Source organism: Salvelinus fontinalis, chromosome 13 (genome assembly GCF_029448725.1).
Source record: "Salvelinus fontinalis isolate EN_2023a chromosome 13, ASM2944872v1, whole genome shotgun sequence".
NCBI classification, from domain to species: domain Eukaryota; kingdom Metazoa; phylum Chordata; class Actinopteri; order Salmoniformes; family Salmonidae; genus Salvelinus; species Salvelinus fontinalis.
The window spans coordinates 22,699,828-22,727,236 of NC_074677.1; the positions used below are offsets into that span (position 1 = coordinate 22,699,828).

Sequence of the window (27,409 nt, forward strand, 5' to 3'; positions counted from 1 at the left end):
GCACCGACCAGAGAGTTCATAGTGCACAGTGTGGCGGTCAATAGTTTGATTATCGTTCATGTTAACACACACTCACACGTACACAGACTCCCACCCTGTTGTCTTAATCTATGGGCAGACTGAAATCTGAGTCATATGGCTTTCCAAGGGAGTGGAAAAACAGAGCTAGGGCCAAATTCAAATGGAGCAGGATCCTGATGACATCACAGTGACTGTGTGTCTGTTTGTGGTAGTAGGAGCTGCTAGCTGGGATTTCCCCATTCAGTCAGTCACTCACTCACTGCTTGTTTTAGACACACATCCTTTATAACCCGACCCCTATTATGTACTGTACTCCCCAACACCTCCACACCACCAACTGTAATTGTATAACTTTTGGGAGATTTGGGGATTTTAGTGATGAGGCGGGCTGTTGCCAGGCAACAGGGCACCTTGTGCGGATGGCTGTGCTGTGGAGAGTGCACCAAAAAAAATACTGGGTTAAAAACAACCCAATTTGGGTTATTTGGTCACCTAGCGCTGGGTAAATATTGGACAGAACACACGCTTGGTTATTTTGAGCAGGCATTTGGGTTATGTTGGGTTATTTGGATTACCTAAATGCGGGTTAATTTAACCATCAGTTGGTTTTTTATTCACTTTCATGCCAGGTTGACTTTTCATGCTTGGTCTTATTTCATGTAATCCATAGGTTATTTTCAGGGGGCATGGCCTATTAAGGGGCGTGGCTTTCACATTACATATTTAATATACAATGAATGACATTATTATGTACATATTGTAACAAATGGTAACTCTCCAACATTGGGATATGCATAGGCTCTTTTAGATCTCATATACTTGTGTAAGACTCATTCATTCTTAAAAGTCTAAGCTGTTGGAGGCGCGGGGGGTTCTAAACTGACATACAGTGTGGAATTGTTTTAAGATGGTCATACTATGGATAATTTAGCTATTTCATTTTGAATTTTAGGACTCCTTTAGCTATACAAAAATATATTTAAAAAAGTATTTGATAAAATATTGAATTTGACCTTTACTAATAGACCAGAGAAACGCATTGAATAACACATTCATAAATGGCAAAAAAAGACAGTCAAAAAATAAATAAGAAGAAACAAGGTTTTGCAGTGTTTGTCCTATATCTAGGAGGTATAAGAAAGCTCAGGAAATATATACTGTATACTTTTTTTACACATATTGAACCCTGTTTGGGGTAGGTACAAAACTACCATCATACTTCCATTCATTATTTTAAACTGGTACTGGTTACCTTCAGATGAGTCCCGTGACACCTGTGGGGGTCGTAGAGCAAAACGGAGAACACCATCGTGTTCGTGAGAGTCTTCCCTTTTGATGCTACAGACGTTTTCGTAAGTAGACCGATTTTCGGAATGTCTCATGGTCTGACAAACACCGCTCTAGCTCTGACACCTTTCACCACAAATGCGTAAGTGCGACGTCGGCGGATGCAATGCAAAACTGGGGATTTTTTTATTATGTTACTTAGTGCTTCAGTCAACTCTAGGTGGGGTTAAAGCTATAAAAGTGTCAGTGTTTAACCTTAATATATGATAACAATACAACAGAACAGATTAACCGGAATGACATTTACTCTCATGGATGGCCAAAAATAACTATCTGAACGCCACACCCCTACTAAGCCACTCCTACAGTTTTCTTATCTGACCCGCTGCGTCATATTGCAATAACCCAGCATCAAGAACCCAACCTAGATTTTTTTTAAGAAAACGACCCAACTAAGTGGCCCAATGACTGCAACCCAGCACTTGGGCCATTCAAACAACGCACCATTTTTTTGAGTGTGGTGACTGGAGAGGGGTTTAGGAGAAGAGATACAGTATTGCCTACCGCACAGATATGCTACTGAGAGATACATGTACTATGATATAAAACCAGGGAGAATTTCAGTTTCTTGGTGATTAAAAAAATTATCCAAACAGGTTCTTCGCCTACTGACTACAAACCAGTAAATGTGTTATTACACATTTTGTAGTGATAATTGATAAATGACATATATAACATGTTGTCCCTTGCTTTCCAGACTAGAGTTCATATGACATTACAATATTCAGACTGCATAGGCTCTCACACACTGATGAATAGCATTCTTTAATTTCACCGGCGTGTTCCCTCCCCCCTCATCCTGTGCTTTACCTCTGATCTGGGCTTTTACATTCATTAGTAAAGTAGTGATACTAATGTTAAAATACTAATGTCATTGTGGGCATCCTGGTGAGGGGGCTGCCTTGGTAAACAGACAGGGAGAGAGCTGTGGTACACACCCAGGGATAAGCCTTTCTGCCTGCCCTGTGCAGCGTGAGAGAAAGAGAGGCCATTTGAGAGAGTAGAAAAGATGTCTGTAGGGAGCGCTATGACCTATTACTTAGGGAGAATGGACAGTTGACTAGAAGATTGCTGGCTCATACTCTGCTGTTCTCCTCTGCCCTTGAGTAAAGGCAATTAACCTGGATTTGGCCAGTAAATATCCAGCAGCCATAGAAATGTAAAAAAGATATGTGAGACTGATAACCATGGAACTGACTTTGAATAAAAGTGTCCACTAAGCAGAGAGATGAATATTGTTAATAGAACCACTGCTGCTGTGTATTAGTGATCTTCCTTCCTTCCCTCTTCAGGCACTGTGAATGCAGAGGAGTAGTGTACTGTAGCGCTCCTCCTCCTCTCTCTCCTTTCTTTCTCTCTCTCTCTCTCCCCCCTCCCCCCTCTCTCTCTTTTTCTCCCTCTGGCATTAAGACCTTGACCTGATTGCTGAAGAGGTTTTTTAAGTAACTCACCAGAAGGAGATCCAATCATGTGACATCTTTCACCGAACCTCACCCCAACCTCCCCTCCCAACATTAACAGTCCTTATGTGACTAAGAGGGGGCAGGGGGTGACTGACTTACTGTAGCATGCAAGCAGAGCATGCAGCTGCAGGGGTTGTTGTCCTATTGGCTAATCACGCCAGTCCAAGGTCAAACAGGTTGGAGGCCAATGTGTCAGAGCCAGGCAGATGCATGGCTTCCCCTAGTATCTACCCCTCGGATGACTCCTGTCATGATCTGAGCTGGAGCAAACAAACAGCAGCCCCACTAGTCCCCCTGAGCCCAGGGGCCTGCATGCTTCATTGTAATGGCAGCCAATGGCAGGTCAGGCAGGATTAGTCATCGTCTCGACTCTCGATCACCGATCCCAGGATGTGTCAGTTTGAAGGTCAGTCTGTGACTAAAGTGATTCATGTCCTCAATGAGCTGGCTGGGGGGATTCATGTTATTGCAGTTGCCTTGAGTCAGTCCTCTTCTCGGCTACAGCAGCAGCAGCTGTCCCACTCATAAAAATGTACCTGCTCCTGCCATACTCTGTCTTTCTTTAATAGAGCTGACTGCTTTTCAGAGTATTTTTAATCGTCATTATAGTTTTTTCCCCACCTCCTGATGTATTTAATATATGTTCTGCCTAGTGAATGGTTCAACCTTATCTCTGTGTTAACACCACATTAACACATCCCAATGAAACTCCCAATGAAACATGATTTCCACAAAGTGTTTAATTAGGCAGGAATCTCTCACTCTCAGTATTTTGTCTCTCTCTCTCTCTGCCTCCCTCTCTTTCTCCTCTTCCCTTTTCTTTACCTCTTCCCTTTTCTTTACCTCCACATATGCAGGCAATGGTTTGAGGTTATTGGACTTTGTATCAAGGGTTGGATTTTTATTTAGAAGTCTTTTTTGTGGAATAAGGGAAGCTTTATGAAGAGTTCAAAACAAAAACAGAGTTGGCGGAACGTCTGTGTTTCCTAAGGTAATACTTGAGTTATAACAGATGTGTGTAACATACAGGGGTATTTTCAGAATGTAACCTAAGTACTTTTCAGACAGACAGAAAGACATTTTAATAGAAGTGTTTACATGTAGGGTTCGCAGGCCATGAGGAACCCTTAGCTTGTATAACCTTGTTTCCCGTCAAGGTTTAGCATTAGCGTTGTACAAACACACAGCAGCTTGTGTAACTGTATTTACATGTCAGGGAATGGGGCTAGCGCTAGAGTAGCTAACAAACTGATGCCAATGTACAGCTTGTGTAACATGCTTTGTATACACATACACAGACAGGCATGCGCACGCACGCACGCACGCACGCACGCACGCACGCACGCACGCACGCACGCACGCACGCACGCACACACACACACACACACACACACACACACACACACACACACACACACACACACACACACACACACACACACACACACACACCTGTGGTTGTTAGCTAGCACAAGAGAGCTGTAGCAGCCTAACAGTCCTTGTGCCACAGTGTTTACATGTATAGAGATGGAACAGACCGGGCTGAGTCATTCCATTTCATTTCAACAAGCCATGACACCCACCATCTCAGACTGTTCTGAGATGGTTTTTGTAATTAAAAACAGATAAGATAAGCATTCCAGTAACATTATCTTGTTGAAAGACAATTTGAACTCTGAGAAATGAAACAATTTATAGGATTCATATAATATTCAATAAATAAAGTAGCAAACATCCGATTTGGACCAAACCTCTACTTGACAATGATTAAGACGTGAGGAATCCAAATAAATGGTCAACCGCCACGCACGGACCCTCCCAAACCCCAAATCAATTCCACCCCAATAGCCAGTATACAATATCAGTTCTCTATGTTTGTGTGCGCATTCATCTCTTTATTCATACTCTAATGTCTTTTTTGTGAATTTGGTGATATTTTTTTCCCTGTCCAGAGAAAAATGTTGTGATCAATTTAATAAACACAACAGACCAGCAAAATGTATACGTGTGTGGCAATAGAGGGAACAGTGCATCTAGTGGGCAAAACATGGTACTTTCACATTCATTTATTGGGGGAAATGCAAGCGACTCCAATGGTTAATTTCTCCGAAAAACCTTTGACCATTTTCTTTGGATTCCTCACATCTTAATCATTGTTAAGAAGAGATTTGGTTCAAATTTGGACGTTGGGTATTATATTTGTTTAATATTATACAAATCTAATAAATTGAATTAGCTAATTTGGGTGCAATCAATTACTTACATTTTTCACCGTTGAAATGATCTTTCAACAAAATAATGTTGCAGGAATGCTTATCTTATCTGTTTCTAACTACAGAAACCATTTCAGAAGAATCTGAGATGGTGGGTGTCGAAATCCTCTTTCTTGTGCTTTTTTAGGTGGAACGACTCGGCAAAGAGAGAGAGAGATGTGGTTTAGCCCAGCCAGGTCTGTCCATCTCCCTCTCTCTCCCTCTTGCTCTCTTGTCTCGCTCTGTGTAAGACACCTGCTGTTCCATTTAGCAGCATTGACCTTGGTGGTTATGAGGAGACCAGGCCTGACCTACATACACCCCAAAAAGGTTTAGACTGTTCCACTTACTGGCCTTTCCTAGGAAACCTCCCCTCAACCCTCACAGGCCCCATGAACACATCTGACACACATTCAACCCACAAGAGAATAAGGCCATGCTCCTCAGTTTTCACCTGCTGATGTTGCACATTCACATTAGTGATACATTTCATGTTTTTTTTCTGGAGAGGAAGTGTCTTGTTGTGTTTTTGGCTAGGCCAAGCATAGGGAAAAGTGGAACAGCAGCATGCTTCATGCTGATGACTGTGTCTCTGAGGCTACCCAACAGGTCTATGCAGCAGCACAGAATGTAACCATTAGCATGCAGAGGCTTAGCACTTCTGCTGAAAGTTAAGCACCAGGTCAACCTCCTCTCTCTGCTTTTAAAGTAGGATGTCAGGTAACGGCTAATGCTATTCAGTATGTATGCAACCACATGGCATAGCAACCGCGCTGCTGCATCCACCGGTATCACTCTTGTCTCTATATACAGTATGCTTGCCTACTCACTGCATGAAACATGGGGCGAGACATAGGCAAAGATATGCTAACATATAGCTAGCTATCCCATCTCTGAGTGGAATCAATAGGTTTGACAATGTATCGATTAGTGCTTTGTGAAAACAAATTATCACGTTAGCAGAGATAAAACTGAGGGTCACAATAAGGGACAAGAGGAGTCTGTTGCTGTTGTTACTACTGCTAACTGAGGAAAATGGCTAAAGAATAGGGAATATTAAAAACCCAGCCATGACTGAATGCAGCTTAATGAAGATTGAAGAATTACAGTGCCTTCAGAAAGTATTCACACCCCCTTGACTTCTTCCACATTTTGTTGTGTTAAAGCCTGAATTTAAAATGTATTAAATTGACATTTTGTGTCAATGGCATACACACAATACCACATAATGTGAAAGTGTAATTATGTTTTTAGACATTTTTACAAATTAATTGAAAAATGTAATGCTGAAATGTCTTGAGCCAGTAAGTGTTCAATCCCTTTGTTATGGCATGCCTAAATAAGTTCAGGAGGTAACATTGCTTAACAAGTCACATAATACATTGCATGGACTCTGTGTGCAATAATAGTGTTTAACATGATTTTTGAATGACAACCTCATCTCTGTACCCCACACATACAATTATCTGTAAAGTCCCTCAGTCGAGCAGTGAATTGAAAACACAGATTCAACCACAAAGACCAGGGAGGTTTTCCAATGCCTCGCAAAGAAGGTCACCTATTGGTAGATGGGTCATAATAAAAACAGACATTGAATATCCCTTTGAGCATGGTGAAGTTATTAATGACACTTTGGATGGTGTATCAATACACCTAGTAACTACAACGATACAGACGTCCTTCCTAACTCAGTTGCCAGAGAGGAAGGAAAATGCTCTGAGATGTCACTATGAGGCCAATGGGGACTTTAAAACAGTTACAGAGTTCATTAATGGCTGTGATAGGAGAAAACTGAGGATGGATTTTTTTATTTCACTAGGCAAGTCAGTTAAGAACAAATTCTTATTTACAATGACAGCCTACAGGTGGGTTAATTGCCTTGTTCAGGGGTAGAACGACAGATTTTTCTTGTCAGCGCAGGGATTCAAACCAACGCTCTGACCACTAGGCTACCTGCCACCCAATGGATTAACAACATTGTAGTTACTCCACAATACTAACCTAACTGACAGCGTGAAAGAAGAAAGCCTGTACAGATTACAAATATTCCAAAGCATGCATCCTGTTTGCAAAAGGTACTAATGTAAAATTTGGCAAAGAAATTAACTTTATGCCCTGAATACAAAGCATTATGTTTGAGGTAAATCCAACACAACACATCACTGAGTACCACTCTTCATATTTTCAAGCATGGTGATGGCTGCATCATGTTATGGGTATGCTTGTCATAGGCAAGGACTAGGGTGTTTTTTTAAACCTAAAGCACAAGGCCATATATACACTAAAGTTGCTTACCAAGATGACATTGAATGCTCCTGAATGGCCTAGTTACAGTTTTTACTTAAATCGGCTTGATAATCTATAACAAGACTTTAAACTGATCAACAACCAACTTGACAGAGCTTGAACAAAATTTAAAAAGAATCGTATGCAAATATTGTACAATCGAGGTGTGCAAAGCTCTTAGAGACTTACCCAGAAAGACTCCCAGCTCTAATCGCTGCCAAAGGTGACACTAACATGTATTGACTCGGGGGTGTAAATACTTATGTAAATGAGATATTTCTGTATTTCTTTTTTATAAAACATGTTTTCATTTTGTCATTATGGGATGTGTGTAGATGGGTGATAAAAATAATAATTGTAATCCATTTTTAATTCAGGCTGTTACACAACAAAATGTGGAATAAGTCAAGGGGTATGAATACTTTCTGAATGGCATTGTATGTGTGTTTGCGTGTGTGCGTGGGTGGAGATATCATGAGCTGTCGCGACCCACAGTGACATTGGTGTGACAGTGTCAGGTAGGAATGTAACAAATAGAAAGATGTTCTTGGTATTTAAATCAGTTTTCCCTTAAAACCATAAGAAAATAGCATAAAATTCCACGTGAAATCCTATTGCGTGGAATGACCGTTAGGGGACAATAAAGTTATACCACAGTCATAGAGTAGGCTTAGGCATCTGGAATCTGCTTTGTAGCAGGTTACATTTTGTGCCTAAAACAACTGTTAATTCATGTTGACTCTAGTGTTCCTTCCATTTGTTATGTGTATTATCAATTCACAACAAAAAATTAACCTAGTCAAGTGATTACAGTTCTTCTCCCTACATTCTTTTCCCTCCATTACATGTCTCTCACTCAATTTCTATCCGACCGCTCCCGCTACAGACACGCGTGCTGTGCACCCAAGCTTCTATTAGGCCTACACAAGTTACTGCCTATAAAAATGTATCTAACTGATGGGATATAGACAAGCTACATTCCTTGCCAAATCACGACCGCTTTATCACAAATTCAAAATGGACTGGTTGATTAAATGGAAATTTGTGTTCTAACCACAAGCTGCAGCTTTGGAATAGATGCTTCTCATCTATTTTAGTTTTTTTTTGCAAACTGCTATATAGGGGTACTTAAGTACCATTTGAGAAGGTCCGATCACACAAATTTCCTAGGTGGCAAAAGTATGGATGGATAATGTAACTAAAGGCATAGTAACAAACCCCCACCTCGCAATCCATGCGACCCCAAACTGGTCACACCCCTCCTGTTGGCGAAGAGAACATTTTGCAGTTTTAAAGCTAAATTTCCCGAATTCTACACATTTGCATGGCGGTTGCAGTCCTTCATTTAGCAAATTACCTCGCAACTCAAGTAGGCCATTGACAATGGCTGCATATCAACTGCAATAATTTCTGTAATTTCTGTAATCACTGCGGCACTCAGGAGCCATACCCTGGGTTACGATTTCTTAATATGACCCTGGCACTCATGCGCACCAAAATTGTGATATTGTTCCCTGAATTGCATTGTGAAAGCCTAACACTGCAATATCGTATTTGATAATTAGCTAGTCATGTTGACAATAGAACAAGCTTTCAAATGATGCCCACCTGACCAAGATTCTGATTTATAATGGACCATGTTTGGATTGCGTAAACAACAACATTAATTGTTTGATGGCAGAGATGCAGGGTTGTGTCCCAAACAAAATAACTACAAGTGCTTGCTCTAGTTCCTCAACAGCACAGCTAGGAGAGCTCAAAAAAACGCCTTATAGTTAGGGCTGGGCGGTATACCGTACTTTACGATGTGCCAGTATTGATGCACGGACCGGTTTGGGCTTTAAACTTTACCTTCTATAACGGTATTTGAATGTTTGGTTTGTTAAATGTGATATGCCGTTTGTAAAGTACATTTTTATAGTTTACTCATCTCTCTCCGCTCTCACTCTCTCTCATGCCGCTTTCCACACAGACATAGCCCCGCCTCCTTTCACTCAAGGAGCGCATTTGTTGTTCCTTGATATTTTGAGCCTGTACTTGAACCCACACATGCTGATGCTCCAGATACTCAACTAGTCTAAAGACCTGTTTTATTGCTTCTTTAATCAGAACAACAGTTTTCAGCTGTGCTAACATAATTGCAAAAGGGTTTTCTAATGATCAATTAGCCTTTTAAAATGATACACTTGGATTAGCTAACACAACGTGCCATTGGAACACAGGAGTGATGGTTGCTGATAATGGGCCTCTGTACGCCTATGTAGATATTCCATAACAAATCTGCCGTTTCCAGCTACAATAGTCATTTATAACATTAACAACGTCTACACTGTATTTCTGATCAATTTGATGTTATTTTAATGTACAAAAAATGTGATTTTCTTTCAAAAACAAGGACATTTGTAAGTGACCCCAAAAACAAGGACATTTGTAAGTGACCCCGAACTTTTAAATGGTAGTGTATGTGTTGCCATACTGTGACATGATATTTGGGACATATCGCCCAGCCCTAGTTGGTTGAAGACTCTTCTTTGAGTCATTAAAGTGCATTGAAATTACTTAGGAAATGTGCACACTTTGAGGAGGTGTGTGGCCACTTGGAGGCACAAGTTAGTCCTATCACTCAAACCCTTGTCATTTCTTTGTCTTATGTTGCACCTACAACACATTTTCCATAGCTACCTTAATGGCTGTTGATAAATGAGTAAAAAAACAGCATGTGTTTAAATAAGGCAAAGGATCCCATTTAACATTCTGAGTGATAGATGAGCTAATGTTCACCTCTTAGCTGAGGAGGGGTGTGTGTGTGTGTGTGTGTGTGTGTGTGTGTGTGTGTGTGTGTGTGTGTGTGTGTGTGTGTGTGTGTGTGTGTGTGTGTGTGCGCGCTTGTCTGCTTGTGTGTTTGTGATTGTGTGTGTTGGTGAACACGGTAGATTAGCTCATGTTTGTGCCTTAGGAGCAGTAGCTAGTTGTTTAATGATGGCGTGGGAGGATTGCTCTGCCTACTGTACATACAGGCCAGGCCAAGCTGATAAGGGTCAACTCTGTTTCAAAGGCCACAGGAGTGGGATCTCACAACCACTGGGCCTCAGGAGGGTAGTCTCTTTCTTTGTCTCTCTTTCTTTCTCTCTCTCCCACTCTGTCCCTTCTAGGGCTGTTATGGTGACCGTATTACCGCCACACCGGCGGTCACGAGTCATGCCGGCAGTCAAATTCCATGTGACCGTTTAGTCACGGTAATTAGGCTTCCCCAAGCTCTGATGCTGCTGATGGTCATTAGTAGCCTACCAAACTTGCTAACTGCCTGGTACACAGCACTGTATTGTCCCTCTAATCACTCTGACATCAATGCAAATGTGATTTTAAAATGTAATCAAACTTCATGAGAGCCCATGAGCTCATGTTACGCAACATTTTTATAGGCTATACAATTGCATGATAAAACAGAGTGGTGGAGGATCCCATCAACTTTCCATAGGCTACTATATTTATTTCTCAACTTTCCTAAAATTAATCACATTGCTTATTTTTACAACAGAAGTATAGCATACCTGGCTGTCATGAAAATTAAACACGGGAAAAGCGTCCTCCATTTGCTAAGTGCATAGATGACATGTATTTTTTCCCTCTGCCCCTGTTTCGAGACAGGTGCATGATAATGGGCCATTCTAAATCAAAACTAATTTCACACATATATATTATTTAGTATATGTAAAGACAAGATTAAATCAAGAATAGTGTGATGAATGACAATATTAGCTTATCATTTGTGAATTATATATTATCACTTGTGAATGATGCCCAGCTTAAGGCTAAGGCAAGAAATAGTTAATGCTTTTCTTTGCAACTTTTCAAATCATAATCGCACATCTCATATAACCTAGCCTATAGGCCTTTTTTTCCCGATATGGTTTGTATCTAAAGTGGCCAAATAACGTCTTAAAATGAAGCACATTTATCCACATTACAACGGTGTAGTGCTTAACTGTTGAACATAAACTGCATGTGAATTTCAAGTTTGGGGAAAATACTTTTCACCATAAAAATGCAAAAATGCACATTTTATAATAAAAGCATTACATGCATTTGTGTTCACTTTTGAGAATGGTGTTTTCCTGCTAATGGAACATTTGCGCTTATAGCCTACTGCAGTGTGAGCATTGCTGCGCTTATGAAGTGAAGAAATAGCCTAATAGTTTAACAATATTTTAAGCTAAACTTTCTCATCAATTGTGTCAGGCTCGTTGCTTAAAACAGGTTTTTTGATGCTGGTGGATGTATTAATTTGGGATCTATCGCATCCCACAACTGTCCCAGACTATGTTTGGAATATTTTTTTCTTTCACAGAATAGAAAAGGTAAACGTTTGTACTATGGGGGATAGAAGATTGATATTGGCTAGTGCTTTTGCTGTTCATTAGGCCTACTCATCTTGTTGGCCTTCGAAAAGTAAATGTGGACAGTTCTTCCAATATCTTCAATATGCACCTCGAAATTGGATAAGGAACGCGTGCAGTTGCAACCCCAATGTGTCACTTGTCAAAAGACTGAGAGCCATGTGAGTGAGAGATGCTTCAGCACGCAACTGGAAGAAGGGAATTATAATTATTATATTCAGCCCAAGGGCACAACGGCCACTGGCCGCAAAAGGCATGGATTTTTTAGGGGGCATTACGGCCACACAAAGGGGATGCAGCAGGGAACTTCGAGGCATTATTAAGTGCTTGTCAAATTGTAAGTGAGAGACTGATAAGGTGTGTACAGCCTGTGCAAAAAACCTTGCCTTTTTTGCATGCCTTTCATGCAACTTTTTTCAAATCACCATTAGTGGCATCATGCAGCCTTAAAATATATTAAAAATCAAAACATATAGCCAAACATTTGTATCACAATTAAAGTTACATAAATAACTCGAAATTAGGCATATAGGAGTACCTGTTTCTTTGTTAACCGCTCAACACAGAATAGCTGCATGTGCACTCCCTCAAATCTTTGGAGAAAATATAATTTCTATTTTATTCAGCTTTATTCAATTGTATTCTTCATACTATAAAATAATGCCACGTAATTCTAAGAAAATCTTGTCCGCTAAATGAACTAGTGTAGCCCACAGCCACGTGGCATAGCCAGATCAGGGCCTAACATAAGGACAACTCCGAGTATTTTATTCTGTTCTTCTGAAATTATTTGCTTGACAATCACCGGCTGACAAAATTTCATGACCACCACAGCCCTAGCCCCCACTCTTTCTCTCTGTCTCCCTTGATCGTATGCTGCAGAACTCCTAGCACGGTCTCAGGGAGAGAAGAAAAAAAGGAAGAAAAGTGGGTCAGGGCGACCTATTTTTTCCCACAGTTCATGAAGGCAGAGGATGGCGGATTGATCGTCAGTTAGACTGTAGAAGAGGGAGCCGAGCAGAGCAAGGCATGATGGGGAGGCAGGGCCCTGGCTGTTGCAAGATGCAGGCAGAGGCAGCCACTCAGAACTGGGTCAGCGGCAGAGGCTCCGTTTTGTAAACGGCTTGTCAAACTGAGGAGAAAAGCTACAAATGAACCATAGATTATACGCCCCGAGCTGAGCGCTGAGGAACTCTCCTCACCACTCCTTAGCCCTACATCACACAGAGAGAAAAATACACACACACACACACACACACACACACACACACACACACACACACACACACACACACACACACACACACACACACACACACACACACACACACACACACACACACACACACACACACACACACACACACACACACACACACACACACACAGAGAGGGAGGGCCTACAGTAGTGGGAGTCTGTGAAGTACTACCACCTATAAGCGCCTCTGTTCCCCCCTCCGTCTCCAGTTATAGCGTTTGATTACTGCAATCACAACTGACAAGCTCACCGACAAGCCAGCCAAGCTACACATACTCAGAAGAAATTAAGCTCTCTACATTTTCTTCATCTGACCTCAGATTGTTATTTTTCTAAATATAACACAGATTTCTCCCAGATCTCCTCTCTCCCTCGTCACATTCAGGTCAGGGTATTTACAGTGCAGTTGGCCATGTTCACTGCTCGCCCTAGTAAGCTCCTGATGGATAGGTGATGGTCCAAGGCAGATAGATGCTCACTCCCCCTGGGATAGCAGAATGTCAGGATGCAAGATTGGACCTAAACCCAACAACTTCAAAGACATATTTCTCTGAACAGGGGGGGGGGGGAACATAACCAAATTCAATAAGAATAAAGAAACAATACTCTGAGCCGCAGCTCCATACTAAACTCAGCAAAAAAAGAAACGTCCTCTCACCGTCAACTGCGTTTATTTTCAGGAAACTTAACATGTGTAAATATTTGTATGAACAAAACAAGATTCAACAATTGAGACATAAACTAAACAAGTTCCACAGACATGTGACTAACAGAAAAGGAATAATGTGTCCCTGAACAAAGGGGGGGGGGGTCAAAATCAAAAGTAACAGTCAGTATCTGGTGTGGCCACCAGCTACATTAAGTACTGCAGTGCATCTCCTCCTCATGGACTGCACCAGATTTGCCCGTTCTTGATGTGAGATGTTATCCCACTCTTCCACCAAGGCACCTGCAAGTTCCCGAGCATTTCTGGGGGGAATGGCCCTAGCCCTCACCCTCTGATCCAACAGGTCCCAGACGTGCTCAATGGGATTGAGATCCGGGCTCTTTGCTGGCCATGGCAGAACACTGACGTTCCTGTCTTGCAAGAAATCACGCACAGAACGAGCAGTATGGCTGGTGTCATGCTGGGGGTCATGTCAGGATGAGCCTGCAGGAAGCGTACCATATGAGGGAGGAGGATGTCTTCCCTGTAATGCACAGAGTTGAGATTGCCTGCAATGACAACAAGCTCAGTCCGATGATGCTGTGAAACACTGCCCCAGACCATGACGGACCCTGGTTTGTGCATGGATTGTGCATTCCTGGTGTAAGTTGTTGTTGCCATCCTGTACCTGTGTGATGTTCAGATGTACCGATCCTGTGCAGGTGTTATTACACGTGGTCTGCCACTGCGAGGACGATCAGCTGTCCATCCTGTCTCCCTGTAGCGCTGTCTTAGGCGTCTCACAGTACGGACATTGCAATTTACGGCCCTGGTCACATCTGCAGTCCTCATGCATCCTTGCAGCATGCCAAAGGCATCTTTCTTTTGGTGTTTTTCAGAGTCAGTAGAAAGGCCTCTTTAGTGTCTTTGACCACTTCTTTTCTTACTCATTTTTTGAAAAAAAGTTTGGTCCAAATTGAATGTTAGGTACTATATTTTTTAAATATTATATGAGTTCTACAAATGAAAATGGCCCATTTTTGTGCAATCAATTAACTTCTCAGAGATCACATTGAATTTAAAGAAAATAATATTATCTGTTTCTAACTACAGAAACGATTTTCAGAACAATCTGAGATGGTGGGTGTCATGGCTTGCTGAAATGACCCAATTGCAAGAATGCACTCAGTGTCCTAATTGGCCAGTGGCGTGCCTGGGGCCTGGACCTTCAGTGAGGTCCCACCCGAATTAATCCACCTCTTATTACCATCATTATGATGCCATGGCTCTAGACACTATACATTTAGACAGAAACGCAGTATAACCAGGCGTTGCGTCACCTTGAAATTGACAAATATGGACATTTTTGGGTAAACAGCGTTTACCCAAAAACATGACACAATCAATGAGTCTTTTCAATATTTCCCTATTTTTCTTCACCTTTTCATTGTGCAGCTCCGTTGCCTTGCGCGCTTGTTCGTTGAGCTGTAGATCCACTCGGGTGTCCCCAAAAGTTTTCAAAAGCACCATTGCTTGTAAGTGCCCAGCCGTACTTTGGTGTCTCGTTGCTGCCTTGGTTAGACAACTCAAGTTTGCAAAGCCAGTGTGGCTCTAAACACCAAATCGATCACTTGCAAATAATAGGCATTCCCAGCAGTACAGTTTGCAGTGCTTCTCGGAGCCTGAAAGTGGCGAACGAACCCCTTTCCCGCCTGTGACAGGCTTTGTAGCGTCGGCGTCGGGCGACCTCTCCTTACAATGTCTAACTTTTCTTGAAAAGTTCGTCTTGAGAATGGCGTTATAATTATATCCTCGACCAAATCGATATCTTCTCCTCCTTCCGCCATTGTGGGTTGAAAAAACAGCTTAGTAGTACGCAAATTAATTTGTTTATCAAATTCAGTTTCCTAGTTCTGAGGTTCTGCATAGACCTGCCCATAGGACCTGCCTCTCAATATTGGTAATCCAATCAAAAGACGTGCACGCACTACGCCTGCTAGCTGGCTCCTGTGTAACACTGGAGCCAGCCAGCAGGCGTAGAATAGCCAACTCTAAAGCTGATTGGTTGACACTAAATTTTCATTTCCATTCACTTTAAGCTACAAGCGCCCGCACTGTTGATTCTGAAGGCCCGAGGGAAGATTTTAGACCCCTGGCAACACATGATGGCTTAATATGATTGGATAAAAGATCTAACATAAAGACCAGCCCTCCAAAATCTCAACCTGGGGCTGGAAGCAGTGCAACCAAGAGGAAAGCTATGAAATGAAGAGTATAACTCTTACTCTGGGGAATAATTTAATACATATTTGTGGGAAAATATATATTTTTTAAAATATATATATTCTGATGATGTTTAGGCCAGCAGAGAAGGCCTTGCTGGCCCTGACGGCCCACCACTGTAATTGGCTGGTGACGAATGATGGAATTTACAGTATCTACAGTATGTACACAGACAGGTAGTATGTAAGCGTTCATCTGATGTCATCATCTTACATCCAAGGCAATCCCCCCCATCTCCATTTCTATATTGAGGGACTTAATTAAGAAGGCCCTTAATGTTATGTGAGATTGACTAGTTAGCAATTCCAGCCCATACTGATTCCTGTCATATCCCCATTTAAACCGTGTAAAATATGTGCTACATTCGCTATAGGTCTTATTGGTATTGATTTCAACACACTGTTATTCATTTACTTGGCATCTTTTATGTCTCCAAAAAGCCCAGGCAAAATAATTGTCTGACTTTGTAGGGAGCTGAGCTGAGCTGGGACCTTGGAACTTGAAATCAGGGCTTATCCATTTATTGGGTTTTTGAACCAATTCAATATTCAGACAGTCCAGCAGCTCTCACGCATATTTCGCTATGTGGAACAGGTCTGCTTGTAATGAATATTTTAGGCATTGTAGAGGATAGGTTCTACACTGTAGTCTGCTTTTAGTCTGGGCCTCCACAGGGGGATCTATAGTAGGCTGGCCACCAGGTCTGAGGAGAATCTTGTATTAAAGTGTTGTGTTGAAACGTGATGAATATAGTAGCAGTGCTTGTTTTCCACTGTTTATTATAACTGTTTAACAGTGTTTAAAGTTCAATTCCATCACTTTTCAACCTCGTATTCATTATCTCCAGCAGCAAACCAGTGTCTACATGATGTGAAAACAGCGTGTTTCTATTATCTTTGGTTAGAAAAAAAACATCAAAAGTTCCTAAAAAATGATGGGAGATTTGGGATGTCTCTGCTTCTCTAAGACATCACAGGGTAGGATTCCAAATAAAAAACACTGTGATTTTCAAAGCGAAACAACTTTTAGGGAGGGTATTTTCATGCTCCCCACGTTACCACGAATCTCATAGTGTTTTTAAAATGTTGAAACTTTTGATGATTTCATCGGGTAGAACTTTTTAAATTCATATTTGTTTTTTACAAAACATAGAAATGTGCCCTTTTCACATATGTAGACGCTGGTATTGTGCTGGAGATATTGAAAATGAGGTTGAAATCAGCATGTTGTTTGTGCAACAGTATCTTCTAAATCAGAGAGGAATTGGCAAAGCATGAAAATGTTAGCTACATGAAGTAAGAGAAAACATTTAATGTAGCAAAAGATTATAGGGTCCCACTCCCCTGGGAAACACTAACCACCATGTCACAATAGTGCCTCCATAGACATCCTATTAGTATTTAAATTCCTAATTCTATGAACGCCACCCTGGCTTTTACATTTAGTTGTCATGTCAAACAACACTGTTTTCAAAGTGCCCACTATTACATTCTAACTATAGTCAAATCGCAATTGCAATATTTGGTTAAAGCCCCCCTGTAGTCTTTGTAATTTTGTTTTTTAAAGCATCACTCTTTGTCTAATAAATCACTGTGTGTGTTTATTTAATGAAAATAACACCAAAATATGTTTTTATCATATATTTCCCTGAGCCTCCTTTGGCCATAGAAATGCTCAGTCTGATCATGTGTGCATTTAAAATCAAATGTAAATATATTTACATACACAACCCTGATTGTCTGATAGGATGGTCTAGCTCTAGCTCTGTGTTCGAATACCCATACTAACATAATGTATACTACATACACTACCAGTCAAAAGTTTTAGAACACCTACTCATTCAAGGGGTTTTCTTTATTTTTACTATTTTCTACATTGTAGAAGATAGTAGTCTAAGCAGTACGTAGTCTAAGCAGCACGTAGTCTAAGCAGCACGTAGTCTAAGCAGCACGTAGTCTAAGCAGCACGTAGTCTAAGCAGCACGTAGTCTAAGCAGCACGTAGTCTAAGCAGCACGTAGTCTAAGCAGCACGTAGTCTAAGCAGCACGTAGTCTAAGCAGCACGTAGTCTAAGCAGCACGTAGTCTAAGCAGCACGTAGTCTAAGCAGCACGTATTCTAAGCAGCACGTAGTCTAAGCAGCACGTAGTCTAAGCAGCACGTAGTCTAAGCAGCACGTAGTCTAAGCAGCACGTAGTCTAAGCAGCACGTAGTCTAAGCAGCACGTAGTCTAAGCAGCACGTAGTCTAAGCAGCACGTAGTCTAAGCAGCACGTAGTCTAAGCAGCATGCTCTGGCTCAGATCCTCATGGGTTCGCGCTGGGTGATTGTTTTTCTTTTTTTTTGTGAGCCCCAAGGAAGGCATATATCGATGTTCTCAAGACCTTTTCAAATGTCCTAAATTGTGTCTATTTCTAGTGACCAGCCTGGGTCTAGAGCCCACCCCTTCACCCAGATGACCAGTCATTGGTCTATTGTAATCAGATCACATTGTGACGTCATTATGTGAGCCAAAAGTACCATCCCACCAGAACAGGCTGAAATTCCAGTCTTAAAAAAAGATACAGCTCTTATACAAAGATTATCATTATTTTCACAATTTCAGTGTTATTTCAACCTCATAGTGTGGAAATATTATTAAGAAAACAGGAAAATCTAGTTTTTAACTGCACTGTTCATTTAAAAATAAGTCCTAGATGTTTTGTCAATATCATGCCGCCCAGTATGGAAATCAACTTTTAGTTGAAGTTTGATGGAACAATATAAAACCTTCAGAATGTAGAAAGCCCTATTGAAATCACTTCAAATGTATGTACTAGGGTCATGCACAACTCATAAAGCCAATGTATAACTTTTATTATTTAAAAACATAAAATACCGTCATACTGTCCATGGAAAATATTGTGATATGATATTTTGACCATTTCGTCCAGCCCTAGTCTGTGTGTGTTTCTCTATTTGTGTGTGTGTATATGTGTGTGAAGGTGAGACATGCTGAGCAGTAAACCAGTTAGATCCAGAACAGGGCCAGACCCGGTCTCTCCAGCCAGTACCAGAGCAGTGTTTTAGTGAAGGGGCCTGGCCACCATGGTGCTGCTAGCAGATGGTTTCCAGCAGCCCTGCCTGCATAGGACATGTGATAACATTACAGTCATGAAAGGTCAGGCATGAAGGGAGCTGCAGGGGAGGGGGCTGGGCCAGTGGTGAGGAGAAGGGCTAGGCCTCTTTCTGCTGCTCTTCAACACAAACACTGACACACACTGAAACACACTGATACACACACACAGTCACTACCATGATTCCTGGAAGTCGTATTTGCATTAAAGGCAAAAGGAACACTGCATTTCCTTTCAGTTCATATATTGAACCAGCAGTCTCTTGGTGCAGTGTAAATATTAGCTGGTTGACCTGCTCTTGCATCATGTTGAAAGGGAGCGATGCTCTGCACTATTTATTTGCATGTTGATAAAAGCATCTGTGTGCTTTACTGTGGCTTATGTTGAGTTCCAAGCTCAGGTGAAAGTAGAAGTAATGATTGGCTAGTATGACAGTACAGAACGAGAGAAGGACTTTGTACAGTGAACCATGGTGTTGTTTACCCATGTAAATGTCACATATTTTCACCATGACCTAGCATTCCTGTCAGTCACCATGAGCAGCCTGTTAAAACCTACTTCTATTGGTTAAAATGCTAAATGTTAAGAGGCTCCTCCCCTTTCTAAGTTAGTTAGAGAGGCCGCCTCTTCAGGTGATGATTCAACACAAGGCTGTCAGATCTCTTAAATAGAGACAAATGGCATGTTTGGAGCTCCAGTACAGAGCCCTTTGTGCCAACAGCCTGGAAGGGAAGGGGAAAACAGTCTGGGATTTCCTGGTATGTAAATAACACCTCAAGTGGACTGCTGCTTTGTTATGGGTCAGCTAGCCAGCCAGCCAGCTATCCCACTGCGCGCACACACACACACACACACACACACACACACACACACACACACACACACACACACACACACACACACACACACACACACACACACACACACACACACACACACACAGGTGTGTTCTAAAAACACTCGTCTCCTGAAATTACATGGGTGCTCCAGCCAGAAGAATGAGGAGGAGGTGGAGGGAGGATTAAAAATACATCCACATGACCAGGCCAGTCAGACATTTTGAAATTCTGTCTCTATCTTGGTCTGATATGGAGGTTAAAGATACAGCATCCTGATAACTATCTTCCCCTCAGGGGACAGATAAGAGCAGCACAGATTGAATAAAAAAGAGCTGGGGAGAGAGGGAGGGAAGAGAGAGGGACGGAGGAGATCTGAGATGTCTATCAGGCTGCAGCGTGAAGTTTTTTTGGTCTTGCAGATCCAGTTCAAGGACACCCTCAGGCGAGGCCGCGGCAGATCTCTCGCCATGCCAACAATGCCTCTCAATGTCATATGAGCCAGCCCTGTGACATTAAACAGGAAGGAGGAGGGATGACAGCAAATGGGGGGGCATAGACAATCATCACTTACACAGCCACCCACACAATGAAAACAACCTTAAACTCCTAACAAGGGAAATACATGAACTAATAGTACAGGTAGATAGCAATGAAAATGATACTAAAGAGATACAAAATAAGTTAGAGGAAAAACAAAAAGAACTTGAGGAACTTATTCATGAACAATCTACTGTAATCTATTACAAAAATAAAGCAAACTGGATGGAATACGGATAAAAATGCACAAAATTCTTTCTGAATCTCATACAGGAACGCTAACAAAAATTATTTGCAGAAACTCGTTACTGAAGACAGAGTCATCTATGATTCTCCGAATGATATTAGAGGAAACTAAATATTTTAAGCAGATGTTCTCTTTTCCATCTCATCTTCACCCACTGAATGACGATTACTGTAAGGAATTCTTCCCAAATAATAAAAAAAAATGGAAATTAACAAATGTACAGAAAGATCAGTGCTAAGGCCAAATTACAGAGGAATAACTTTTTGAGGCTATTAAAAATCCTTTCAGTCTGGAAAACCACCAGGGCTTGATCGCATACCGGTAGAGGCCTTTTTTGCTATACTCAAAGCTCCATTGTTAACTTGTTTTAACTACTCCCATAGAAATGGTAGTCTGTCAGGTACTCAGCAGTAAGGTCTGATTTCACTATTATTAAAACACGACCCAGATGGCAAATATAAAGATCCAGTCTATCTTAAAAACTGGAGGCCTCTTACACTTCAATGTTGTGATGCAAAAATACTAGCGAAATGCATAGCACTCAGAATTAAAAAGGTTTTACCATGTTTTTTTACATGGACGATACATTGGAGATAATATACGACAACTACTAGAAATAGTAGAACATCATAAAACATCTAAAAAGTGGATTTTGAAAAGGCCTTTTGATAAAGTAAGACTTAATTTTATTTATAAATGCCTAGATTTTTTTCAATTTCAGTGATTTTCGTATAAAATGGGTAAAAGTAATGTATAGCAATCCCAGGTGTAAAATGGTAAATAGCGGCTACTTCTCAGAGAGTTTTGAATTGTCAAGAGGAGTAAAACAAGGCTGTCTGTTGTCACCATATCTATTCGTTATGGCCATCGAAATGCTAGCTATTAAAATCAGATCAAATAACAACATTAGAGGATTAGAAATACAAAGCTTAAAAACAAAAGTGTCCATGTATGCCGATGACTCAAGTTTCATATTAAGCCCGCAAGCTAGATCCCTGCAATGTCTCATGTCACTTTTCTGGACTCTGGACTAAAACCTAATTATGATAGTGTACAATATTACGTATTGGCTCTTTAAAAAATATAACTTTTACATTACCCTGCAGTTTACCTATAAAATGGGCTGACAGTGAAGTAGACATACTTGGTATTCATATCACAAAATATATAAATGAGCTCTCCACAATGAATTTCACTAGAAAACTTGTAAAATTAGACAGGATTCTGCAACCACGGAGAGGTAAATACCTGTCTATTTATGGAAAAATTGCCCTGATTAACTCCATAGTCATATCTCAGTTTACTCACTTACTTATGGCCCTGCCTACTCCTGAATATTTGTTTTTCAAATCATATGAGCAAAAAATATTTCACTTTATCTGGGACGCTAAACCAGACAAGATAAAGCGTGCCTATCTATATAATGAATATGAATTGGGTGGATTGAGATGATTAAATATAAAAGCACTAAACCTCTCTCTAAAAGTTTCGCTTATTAAAAAGGTGTACATGTACCCTAAATGGTTCTCAAGTAGATTGCTAAGAAAAGCTCATCCATTGTTTATTTTTTTTTTTTTTTGCCTTTATGCAGATTGCCATGTCTCATTTTCGATTAATTGAAAATTAAACAAGCTGACTAGAATTTCAAATTCACCCCCCTGAAAAGATAGAACAAATAGTACAACAAATATTATGGGTGAACTCAAATGTGCTGGTTGATAAAATACCTGTATTTATGGTAAAGATGTTTGAAAAGGGTATTTTGTTTTTAAATGATATTGTAAATTGTAATGGTAGAGTTATGTCCTTCATGGAGTTATCAGAATTATACGGAAAGGTCTGCTCAATCCAAAATGTCAACCAACTGATTACAGCATTACCCCAAAAATAGAGAAGGCAGGTGGCAGCAGGAGGAGGTAGGGAACTGGTCTGTCTGCCCAATATAAAGGATCAAAACTGGCAGAGGAATAAAAATAGCATGAATAGGAAAGTATACCAGTTTCATTTGAGGACCAGGATGTTGACAACTGTGCCATACAGATAGCAAAATATCTGGGAAGAGATTTTTGATGTACCGATTCCATGGTACAGGGTGTATGAGTTGATGTAAATAACGACGCAGATTTAAGACTTTTCAGCTAAAATTATTACATAGAATTCTTGCTCCCAACAAAATGTTGAATATTTGGGGCATACAATCATCGCATCTCTACAGATTTTGTTGTGAGGATACAGAATCAATAGACCATTTATTTTGGTATTGCCCTCAGGTAGCCTGTTTCTGGTCTCAGGTTCAGGAATGGCTGAAATTGTCATAACGTTGATCTAAAATGGACTCTAGAAATAGTACTGTTGGGAGATCTGGAGAGACCGGGTCAGTCAATTACTAATATACCTATACTCTTAGTAAATGTATTTGTCTTCAACTCGTAATCTGTGGATTCTATTCGATTAGATACATTGAAATTGTATGTTAAACATCACAGCAAGGTTGAAAGATATATAGTGAGTAGAAATCTGAAGAGGTTGGCCGGCAGAGATAGGTGGGATGGACTGAGTGTAACGGTAGTCATATTCCTCGGACGAGGAGAGGCGAGAAGGATCGGACCAATACGCGGAGTGGCTAGTGCTCATGATGATTTAATAAAACGAAACTGAACACTGAAAATACAAAAACAAATAAACGAAGAGCAGAAAACCGATACAGTACCGTGTGGTGAAAAACACAAACACGGAAACAAACACCCACAAAACACACGTGAAACCCAAGCTACCTAAGTATGATTCTCAATCAGGGACAACGATTGACAGCTGCCTCTGATTGAGAATCATACCAGGCCGAACACAAAAATCCCAACATAGAAAATCAACCATAGACAAACCCACCCAACTCACGCCCTGACCAACTAAAATAAATACAAGACAAAGGAAAACAGGTCAGGAACGTGACACTGAGGGAAGCTGAGGGTTGGGATGTGGAATTGGAGACAAGTGGGAGTTGAGTTGGTGAGTAAAATTACTGTCAAAGATTAAAGTAAAAAAAAGAATGTAAAAATAAACATAACAAAAAGTATGTTTGAACGACACTGAGGGGCAGTGTTTGTTTTTTTACAGCTAATGCCTGTTTGTCTGAGGCTGATGCCGTGCAGGTGTTTGTACACATGCATATACACACACTCATTCAAATGCACACGTGTGCACATACACAGACACACACGCATGTAAATAGTGTCATACATGCACTCAAACATATTCAGTTGGCCTTGCTGTTATGATTTGTGTTGTCCTTGATCTTTTTTGTTTTTTGCATTATTGTTTTTTGCTATTGTCTTTCTCTTTTTTCTCTTTTGTTCATTTTGTTGGTTGTGCATTGGGGACGAGGGCTTGGGGACGAGGGCTTGGGGACGAGGGCTTGGGGGTGGGGAATGGAATTATTATTATTTTTTGGGCAGGCCCCCCCTGCCCAAAGAATAATAATAATTCCATTCCCCACCCATCTCAGATGGTTGAGGGGCAGATATTGGGTAACCGTGAGGGGGCGATCTTAGGGGCCTGGTGGTTGGAAGCTTGGGACGGTGGCTGATGGATCTCTGGTTCGGGTCCCTGTTTTTGACCTTGTGGGAGATCTATGGACCTGCCCTTGAGCAGGGCATTGACCCTGGTTGCTTCTGTGTGTCGCTCTGGATGGGAGTCTGTTAGATGACTAATGTGATGTAGTTGTTGAGCGGCTTCACTGCTAGTATATTGTATGTTTTAAATATTCAATAAAATAAAGTAAATAACCTCCCTCCATCTTTCCATTGAGTTAACATCACAACATTTGGGTCGAGAGTGGATTTGGTTGGGGTGTGACTGAGGGGGTTTGGTCACCATGAGTAGCCTTGCCTGAGACCTGAACAGTTGCATTGGCACCCTGAGTCATTAACCAAGGTGTTGACTTGGCGGCCTAATACACTCTTCTGGCATACACTACAGGAGACCCAGGTGTGAACCTTGTTGGTCACGGGGCGTTTTAAGGGCTGTAATGAGTGTCTTTTTCTCACAGAGCCTCAGAGCCCAGAGATTCTTGGATGACTACTTATCCAACTGTTGTTGTTGCCAGCCACACACATAGACAGAGCCATGTTAGTGTGATAAATCAGGTGAGGGACAGGAAAGTAAGTTATTTAATGAGACAGGGGTCCAGCAGCGGTGGCCTCAAATCCTCCTCTGTTAACTTTTTTATGGCTGGTAGGAGTCAGATTGTTGAAGAGATAACCCGTCCATTGCACTCTGTACAGACTGAAGCTGCTGACAAGACAGGGTGCCTATCCCTGCTTCAACGGGGTGCCTATTCTTTCTTCAACGGGGTGCCTATCCCTGCTTCAACGGGGTGCCTATTCTTTCTTCAACGGGGTGCCTATCCCTGCTTCAACGGGGTGCCTATTCTTTCTTCAACGGGGTGCCTATCCCTGCTTCAACGGGGTGCCTATTCTTTCTTCAACGGGGTGCCTATCCCTGCTTCAACGGGGTGCCTATTCTTTCTTCAACGGGGTGCCTATCCCTGCTTCAACGGGGTGCCTATTCTTTCTTCAACGGGGTGCCTATCCCTGCTTCAACGGGGTGCCTATTCTTTCTTCAAAGGGGTGCCTATCCCTGCTTCAACGGGGTGCCTATTCTTTCTTCAACGGGGTGCCTATTCTTTCTTCAACGGGGTGCCTATCCTTTCTTCAACGGGGTGCCTATCCCTGCTTCAACGGGGTGCCTATTCTTTCTTCAACGGGGGGCCTATCCCTGCTTTAACGGGGTGCCTATCCTTTCTTCAACGGGGTGCCTATTCTTTCTTCAACGGGGTGCCTATCCTTTCTTCAACGGGGTGCCTATCCCTGCTTCAACGGGGTGCCTATTCTTTCTTCAACGGGGTGCCTATCCTTTCTTCAACGGGGTGCCTATCCTTGCTTCAACGGGGTGCCTATTCTTTCTTCAACCGGGTGCCTATCCTTTCTTCAACGGGGTGCCTATCCCTGCTTCAACGGGGTGCCTATTCTTTCTTCAACGGGGGGCCTATCCCTGCTTCAACGGGGTGCCTATCCTTTCTTCAACGGGGTGCCTATTCTTTCTTCAACGGGGTGCCTATCCTTTCTTCAACGGGGTGCCTATCCTTGCTTCAAAAAATCGTGATGTTTCTGAAGTAAGACTAGGCTCTTTCTCTTTTAAGCAGCTCCATTATTAAGAAGCATTATAACAAAACAGAGTAAATTAACCTTGCCTACCCAGACAGAATCAACTCTTATATGTACAACAATCTACCTTGTGTTGAGTGTATAGGATGAGCTATACCACCTGTGGAGCCCAAGAGGGAAATTAAAAGGTTCCCCATCAGAGGTTGTGAACCCAACCACTCCTGTCAATCAGCAGGACTTGATTTTTCTCACCTTAACTTTCATCTCAGACAGGATTTATTGGATAAATGTCTATAGATCTTGTGATGCAACCCGTTTGAACACTAACCCCTCAAAGCTGGATTTAAAGTTCAACTGAGCCTTAGCGACCTTTGACACATTGGGCAGGGCTTTAGACAAAAATAACCATCTCAGTGGCTTTATGGTTAAAATCCACCCTGAGATTGGAAAGTTTGATCCCCCGGTTGAGTCATACCAAAGACAGAAAATGGGACTCGATGCCTCTCTACTTGGCACTCAGCATTAAGGAGATTGGGGGTAGGGCCCTGCGATAGACTAGCATCCTGTCCAGGGGGTCTTCTTGTACATCAAGCTGCATCAAGCTATACAGAAACAGGAGATAAGCTCCTGCCCTAAGGGCTGTTCTGGCTCGAACAAGGCTACTTACTTAGACAAGAAGCAGAAAAAAAGTATTTGGTAATACTTCATTAAAATAGTCGCCAATAGGTTTATAGATGTTCAACTACAGGTCAACAAACGTAGCTACTTTTCATACTAGCAAACCGTTTGTGCTGAAACCGAACACCACCCCCCTCTCAGTCAGACTCACCTGTTCCCCATCCAAGTGGCATAGAACCACTTTAACTCTTTCTTCTAATGAAGCGGAAAAACATTTAGACTAAACAATCAATAAGGAGCAGTGGTGAGAGGTGATTGGCCGGGGAATAAATCTTGCTGCTTCCTGTCTGGCAGGCAGTCCTCTGTATCATTTCTGCTGATTACTTTTCCCATTACTCAAAACAGATGTGTTGGGAGGATGATAAATTATCCATTAGGGGCTGTTTGTCAGCCATTTGATATCTGGCGTACTTCAAAACACACAGAAAAGTCCTATGTCAGTCAGTCTGTCTGTTGGGTCTTCCTCAGACTTTCTCCTCACTCCATGGGCATATACACACTAGCATGGCTTGTTAGGAAGATGTTTTAGTGGGGATACATTATGCGATAGCTACCATTAAATGATGTTTTTGGGGATATAAATAACAACCTACAATCAACTTACAACCAAGGGAGAAAGCCTGGGGTAACTTGCTCTTCTTTCTAGACTAGTCTCCTTCTACCTCTCCTTTATCATGTCATCACATCTGCAGGCTATTGATAGAGAGGAGACATTGTCATTGACACATCTCCTGGGGGGAGAGAGAAACAGAGAGGGGGAACTGGTTGAAATGTCAATCCCAGTGGAAATGCTGTCAGTGAGCTCTGAGAATGCCCAGTGTTTGTAAGAGGGAATGGAATAGGTGGTGATTTGATAGTAAATGCCATTAAACACAAATAG

General features: G+C 41.6%; 1 protein-coding gene across 3 annotated transcripts in view; it reads left to right on the forward strand.

Annotated features, from left to right (window-relative positions):
• The window catches only part of nrip1b (nuclear receptor interacting protein 1b), a 142,496-nt gene that overhangs the window by 92,704 nt on the left and 22,383 nt on the right, over positions 1-27,409 (forward strand). The gene's annotated exons all lie outside the window — the stretch shown is intronic.